We start from the raw sequence: 7,158 nt of genomic DNA on the forward strand, positions 1-7,158 counted from the left end.
GCTGAAAGACGAAAACGGCGTTTCTTTAACTTGAAAGCAAACTTTTATTTTCGTTTATTAAAAGCAGAAGGCCACCAGGAAAGGGTCGCCGGGGGTTGGTGACCTGTCCATGGGTCTTTCAGATGCAAGTGCTCAGGATGAGCCTGGCCGGTCCCGGAAGCGCATTCAGCGCCCACACCCCGCAAACTCTTGGGCAGGTGCCGGTGCAAGAGGCCGGGGAGGAGCGGCGGGCCCACAGGGAACCTCTCCTTGTGCACCTCCGGCGCCCCCGGCTTCAGCTCACTCTCGCCCGGATGCTTTGTTTATTTGGTGAAAGCAAGGAACGTGGAGAGGATCGAAGAGCAGTTTTTCTTTCTTTCCTTTTTCCCTTTTAACTAAAGAGTGTGCGTGTGAACTCATCGTTTCTTGGGTATAAGTGACCTCAGCGAACTCGAGATTCTTGGGGAAAACCTACGAGCATCGAGCAGGGCACGAACAAGCCAACTCCGGTTCCGGTGCCATCTGCAGTAAATTCCTTTTCTTTGCTCTTCCCTCCTCCGCGTCTTGGAGAGGGGTCCCCCAGGGGTTGTCACAGGATTTCCGCACACCCAGGATCCGGACTCTCAGAGGAAAGCTCAGGTCCCGGCGCCGGGAAGGCGCGGGGCAGGGGAGGCCGTGCCGGCCCGGGACATGAAGTTTACCTGCAGGGAGGGAACCGGCCTCCTCCCTCCCACCACCCCCCTCCCCACCCCACCCCACCCCCGGCGCGCAGCCTCGGCTCCGCCCGGCCGGGCCCCGCCCCAGGGAAGCCGCGGCCGCAGGTCGGGCCGCAGCGGGAGGAGCTCGCCCCGGCAGGTGCCGCAGGGTCACGCCTTCCCCGGGGGTTGTAAACCGCAAGCGAAAGTCGAGAAGGGCTGGAGCTTTCCCTCTAATCCGTTTTACACTGTGAAAACCGCAAAGCTGTCGCCTAGCCGGCCACTTTTTAATTGGGAGGCAAACAGACGAAAAACCAAAACAAGCGCGCGAGCTGACTTTCCCTGTGTTTTTCCTTCTCAACGAAAAGCCCGCTCTCTGGTGAAGAGGGAAACGGCTCCGCGCTCGCGTTTGCTCCCTTTGAGGTCTGGACTGGCGGCGCCCCCAGCGCGGGGGGCAGCCTGGACTGGGCCCTCTCACCACCCTCTTCCCCCAACTCGTGGGTCTCCACGCGCATCTCGTCTCTCCACGGGTCACGCCGAGGCCATACGAGCCGTGCAAGCTCCATCCTGCGCTTTCTCGCTCGGGCTGAAGGGCAGATGTGGGTGCTCGGGTGTTGGGGGCTCCGAGGGCTTTGAATTATCCCCAGACCCAGGTTCTCCCGACGCCAGGCGCGGGAGGAGGAGGGCTTTGGGCATCCAGTGCGGGGGCTCGGAGACCCCCAAGCCGACCACAAGAAGCACTTGCCGACGCGCTTCGAGTCTCGCAGTTTTCCCTGGGGGAAAGCAGAAGTTGGTGGCCACACCGCGCGGCGCCAGAGCAAGCTCTCAACTTGCCGCGAGCCCTGCCGGGGGTGCTCAGCCCCCGGGGGAGGCGCCGGAGGAGCAGGAGAGCAGAGGGCGGGGTACGGGGGAGACCGCCCGGGTCAGGTGGGCCGCGTCCCAAGATAGTGGGTGTCCACTTATCACGTTGATGTGTTAACAAAGGTCCTATGTGTTAAGAAGGGTCCTTCGTGGAAAAATCCTTTTTAGTCAGATTAGTGGTCGTGGAGGTACAAGGAGGGAAGGAAGGCAAAGGAAAGGAGACAGACCTTATTTAAAAAGAAAAACTGGGAAAAATGGAGTGGTCAAATTGTGGAGAGGAAGGGAGGGAAGGAAGGATGGAGAAGGCTTTCCTTCTTTGTTCTTTAAAAGCCCGAGCACTTTCTTTCTAAATCAAAATACAGAGAGCCAGTCTTTCTTGGAGCATGGTTAGGTAACTAAGAGATACTGCTCATTAGTTCACTTTTAAAGCATTTGCTGGGTTGAGCAAAATTTTTAGAAGGTTCTTTCTCACCAGCCCCAGACTGAGCTCAACTCATTTTGATTTAAAGCAGATTTGAAATAAAAATTTCAGAAGAGAAAATGTGTGTATCTGTACACGTATGCACACGCAACAGTTTGTATTCCCTCTAGTCTATGTCTAAGACAAGCAATTCTACAGTAAATTACACATGACGCCTGATTTTTTTCCTAGTATTGTATTGTCACCAGAGAGAAGAGTCCTGGGTTATCTTTCTCTCCATTCCCCATTAATAAATCTAAGAGAGAGAACCATTATACGCTTGTGGCTCTTTTCCCCTCTCTTTCTGGCTTTCGTTCCCACACATGAACACACACACAGAATATACATTATGTGCAGACTTTTCCCTAGTCAGCCTGTAATGTATCATCTATAAATCCATGCCCATGTCTTGTTTCCATTGAAACTGGATCATGTTGAGAACCTAACTTTTGTTCTTAGTGGTGTGTGCATTTCATCAGGGGTCTTTGGTAAACCAATAAAACAATTATCTTTGCATTGAATTTATTTCTTTGTGATTAATGGAAAATAGCATTAATGAGTGGTTTAAACAGTATTTTTATATCAAATATCAACAAATAATTTTTAAAAAACTATAGTTTCCAAATGTTCAGAATAATGGCTTCCCATTTACAGTTATATTTTGGCAAAACTACTTCATATTAATTGAAAATGACTAAAACATGCATTCTATTTAGAGAGGCTTATTCACTGAGATTGAACTCCAACAACTTAAACTATCTGGATCAAATTACTTAAGTCATTCCTACTGAAGGAGGGGCTGGAAAGTTAGAAACTGTGGAATACTTTTTAGCCTTTTCATAAAGCTTTAATTAAATCTGACTTTTGTGAAAAATAAAACTAAAATACAATTATCCGTTAAGTGGTCTTGTAGAATATATGTTATAAAATTGTTATAAAAAAAAGAGTGCCCAAAGTATATTTTAATGAAACTAGATGAATACAAATATAACTGTTGTTTTCCCAGTGATTTTTCTCTCTCAAACGTAAGACATTGTAGGACTTCAGAACATGCTCTTTAATGTGTTCTGCTAATAAGAAAACCATTGCTGCTTTTCTCAGAGAAGCACAGTTATCTAGGGGCAATGCCAAAAATCATTAGATAAGCCTCATCTTTCCTATCACATCATTGTCTACATGAAATTCCATCTTAGGAAATATGCAAGAATATTACATTTTCCCGAAGCTTGAAAATACAATAAAATTTGAAGTGTTGAAAATATGATTCTTAGTTGACAGTATCTTAGAAGTTGCAGAAGTATCCATCTCTTTTTGAGATGGCTTTAATAATGACTGACTTTAATAATGTTGGAAAGTAAGGAAAGATTTCAGTAGCAGGCAAGATGTGATGAATGGACACAAGGAACAATGAAGCTATTGACAAAACATGCTAAGTTTTTAGAATTCTATCTAAATTATTATTTTTTCCTTCCAGTGCAGAGGAAGAAACCCAAGTGCATCAATGTTCATCAGATGTAGAGTAATAAAAATGTGGGCGGGTGACAGTCAATGAACTGTGACTGTAATATGGTTGTTAGTGTAGGTGAGTGAGTGCACTGAAATATTTGTTCCTATTTTAAAAAGGTCTCTGGTCCTCAGTGGAAATAGGGGAATTTTGTAGAAAATTGAGGCCAAGAGGGAAATAAGACTAAAAAAAGAATAAAGGAAATTCAGTAATTAAAAAATTATTTGTTTTCTATTTTAGATTTGATTTTAGATTCGATTTTAGTCAGTTGTTCCTGCGAGCTATTTAGATGAAATAAATGGAATGTCGCTTAATAGGCAGATGCTCTGATACATTTTCTTCTTCAAGGATCTGGTTCCTGGCATTCAAAGGAAACTAGGATTCAAGTTAGTATTAGAACTTGAACTTGTTCTGCCAGAGTGAAAATTGGTTCCATTAGGCGTCAGTCACAGAACTCTTACAGACCTGGCTAGAGCTGTGGTTATGATGTATGCAACTAGCTGAAATAATAAAGTTGTAAGTAATGCTGGATGTGCTTTGGGAAGCCATCCAGGGGGTTCAATTTTTTTAAATTAAAGTTTCCTAATTTTACAGTCCTCATAAATCTGAAACAAATCTGATTAAGGTCATCAGGGTAAATTAAAACTTAATGCCTGACCCTTTGGAGATAACATAATAAGAATAACTTAAAATGCAAAATATTCAGTTGTGTGCAATCTTTAGCACGGATTCATTTCTGTACTTTTTTCTTACTCGCTTGCCCATACTTCCTTCTCATTGCAGATTTATAGTGATCTGTGGGAAACACAGATCGTACAAAGTGATATATTAGACAGATCTAACCAAAGCTTAAATGTTAGTGTCTGACTATATAAATAAAAATCTAAACAAAAACAGCCTAAAAGGAAAATTAACTGTACCTTAAGAGAACAATTGTACCCAATATGGTAAGAGGAATGGGACAAATATGCATGTTTTTCAAAAGTTCATAATTTATTAAATATAGGAGAATTTTAAATAAATCCAATTCATAATACACATGTGGATTTAAGTATATAAATATAATGATCATTCCTAAATTAAATAAAATTGTTTGGAACCCTGGGGTGTTCCTTATATGAAAATATGTGATAGCTTTCATTAAATAATGAATTGCATATTATAAAAATTTAAAAAATACTAATAAGAAATAGAATATTAGACTCAATAGAAAAATTAAAATAAATTTAAATTCTCCTAATTTATTATAGAAATCTGTTTTCTCTTACTTTTCCTTTTGAGCAGAAAATTTGTCAACTTGTTATTTTGGCATCAATTTCTCCTTCTATGTATTTTATTTACTTGTGAACAAATGTTATTAGCTAAGTTTTAGTACCAAATACCATAATCATAAAATCTCAGACATCATGTTTTGATGTGAATATTAATTCAAATTTAGAAATATTTATGGATAACTCGGAAAGCTTACTTACTTTAGTTAATTATTTTCTTATTACTCATAGCCACCAGATTTTTAACTTCTTTTGTCTATAATGGCCGATTTTTAAGACATGTTAAAAACAAACGCTGGGACTTCCCTGGTGGCGCAGTGGTTAAGAATCCGCCTGCCAATTCAGGGGACACGGGTTCGAGCCCTAGTCTGGGAAGTTCCCAGATGCCAAGGAGCAAGTAAGCCCGTGCGCCGCAACTACTGAAGCCCGCGCTCCTAGAGCCCGTGCTCTGCAACAAGAGAAGCCACCGCAGTGAGAAGCCCCGCACCACAAGGAAGGGCAGCCCCTGCTCACGGCAACTAGAGAAAGCCCACACAGCCAAAAATAAATTTTAAAAAAATGCTATCTTCAACAATTTTTGTAATTTGGGACTTGAACTGAACCTGCCTAAGTTTTTAAACACATGGTTAAAAGTAGATAAAGGGAGTAGTTTGAATTTTTTTTTTTTTGCCAATTAAGGAAAATAATTGAGGAATATTCCTCTCAGTAAATTTAGATATTTTTTTAGTTCTTACAAAATATCTGTTGGCTCCAAAAATCACTGAACTAAAAAGGCCACATTGACAGTTAATGGTCACCCAGCTATTAAAAAGTAGCTCTGTAGACTTTACCAGAAGCTGAATGTCAGAGTTCGCTCTTCCTGTTTTTTTTCCCTTCCAGATTCAGAGGAGATTGCTTTGCCCTATGGAGAGACTTGTTCTTCCTAAGTGTGGAAAAAAATGTGATAGGCAGTTCCAGGAATGCTGCCCTTGACAGCTTGTCTCAGAGGACTTAATATTCTAGGTGGCAATTGGCCAAAATAAGTAGGAAACTTAGGTAACTGCCAAGCTACTTTCATACTGATGAAAATTCTGCCATAGCTAATTAGAAAGTGGAAGGAAAGTTTTTACATTAAAAAAGAACTAGGAGGGACTTCCCTGGTGGTGCAGTGGTTAAGAATCCGCCTGCCAATGCAGGGGACACGGGTTCGAGCCTTAGTCTGGGAAGATCCCACATGCCACGGAGCAGCTAAGACCATGTGCCACGAGTACTGAGCCTGCGCTCCAGAGCCCGCGAACCACAACTACTGAGCCCGTGTGCCACAACTACTGAAGCCCACGTGCCTAGAGTCTGTGCTCCACAACAAGAGAAGCCACTGCAATGAGAAGCCTGCGCACCGCAACGAAGAGTAGCCCCCACTCGACGCAACTAGAGAAAGCCTGTGCACAGCAACGAAGACCCAACGCAGCCAAAAAAAAAAAAAATTTAATTAATTATAAAAACAAAAAAGAACTAGGAATTAAATGGCTAGTGGTGAGGGACAACTATTCCAGGTGTGTGTGTATCTGTAGGGAAAGGATAAGCATTTGTTGATTTGTATAATAATCTTATTAAAAAAGCTATTTGACAATTGATTTTAAAATATTATAACAGTGCTCGCTTTGGCAGCACATATACTAAAATTGAAATGATACAGAGAAGATTAGCATGGGCCCTGCACAAGGATGACACGCAAATTCATGAAGCATTCCACATTTTTAAAAAGAAAAAAATATAACAGAGCTATCTGAGAATAGCTTTACTTGAACGTTGCTTTCAGAAATCAGAAGCACATCATTAACAATACTTGCCTTTGTCTGAGCTATGAAAATACGATAATGCGGAATCACGAAAATTGTCTCACTGGTTGCAAGTTTGTCCCATTCCAGAATGCACAGCCCTTTGCAATGTGAGTTTGCTGCTCCCATCCAGAAGTACTCTATCCTCCACTCCCTGGAATACGGGCTGGCCTGGTGACTTTGACTAATAGGATAAAGTGGAGATAATTGTACACGTTTTGGAATTAAGGCCTGAAGAGATCCAGCAATCCCACTCCTGGGCATATATCCAGACAAAACTCGAAAAGATACATGCACCCCTATGTTCATACCAGCACTATTTACAATACCCAAGACATGGAAACGACCTAAATGTCCATTGACAGATGAATGGATAAGGAAGATGTGGTATGTATGTATATATATATATATATATATATATACACAGTGGAATATTACTCCGCCATCAAAAAGAATGAAATAATGCCATTTGCAGCAACATGGATGGACCTAGAGATTACCATACGAAGTGAAGTAAGTCAGAAAGAGAAAGACAAATACCATATGATATCACTTATATGTGGAATCTAAA

The 7,158-nt window shown here is 42.1% G+C and overlaps 1 non-coding gene across 1 annotated transcript; it reads left to right on the top strand.

The window, feature by feature from the left end:
* Positions 1-6,401: 6,401 nt before the first annotated feature.
* Positions 6,402-6,508, top strand: LOC112066495 (U6 spliceosomal RNA). The gene has a single exon (XR_002892696.1). It is a non-coding gene; the product is annotated as a U6 spliceosomal RNA (small nuclear RNA).
* Positions 6,509-7,158: the final 650 nt, after the last annotated feature.

The sequence above is a fragment of the Physeter macrocephalus genome, chromosome 11 (assembly GCF_002837175.3).
Source record: "Physeter macrocephalus isolate SW-GA chromosome 11, ASM283717v5, whole genome shotgun sequence".
NCBI classification, from domain to species: domain Eukaryota; kingdom Metazoa; phylum Chordata; class Mammalia; order Artiodactyla; family Physeteridae; genus Physeter; species Physeter macrocephalus.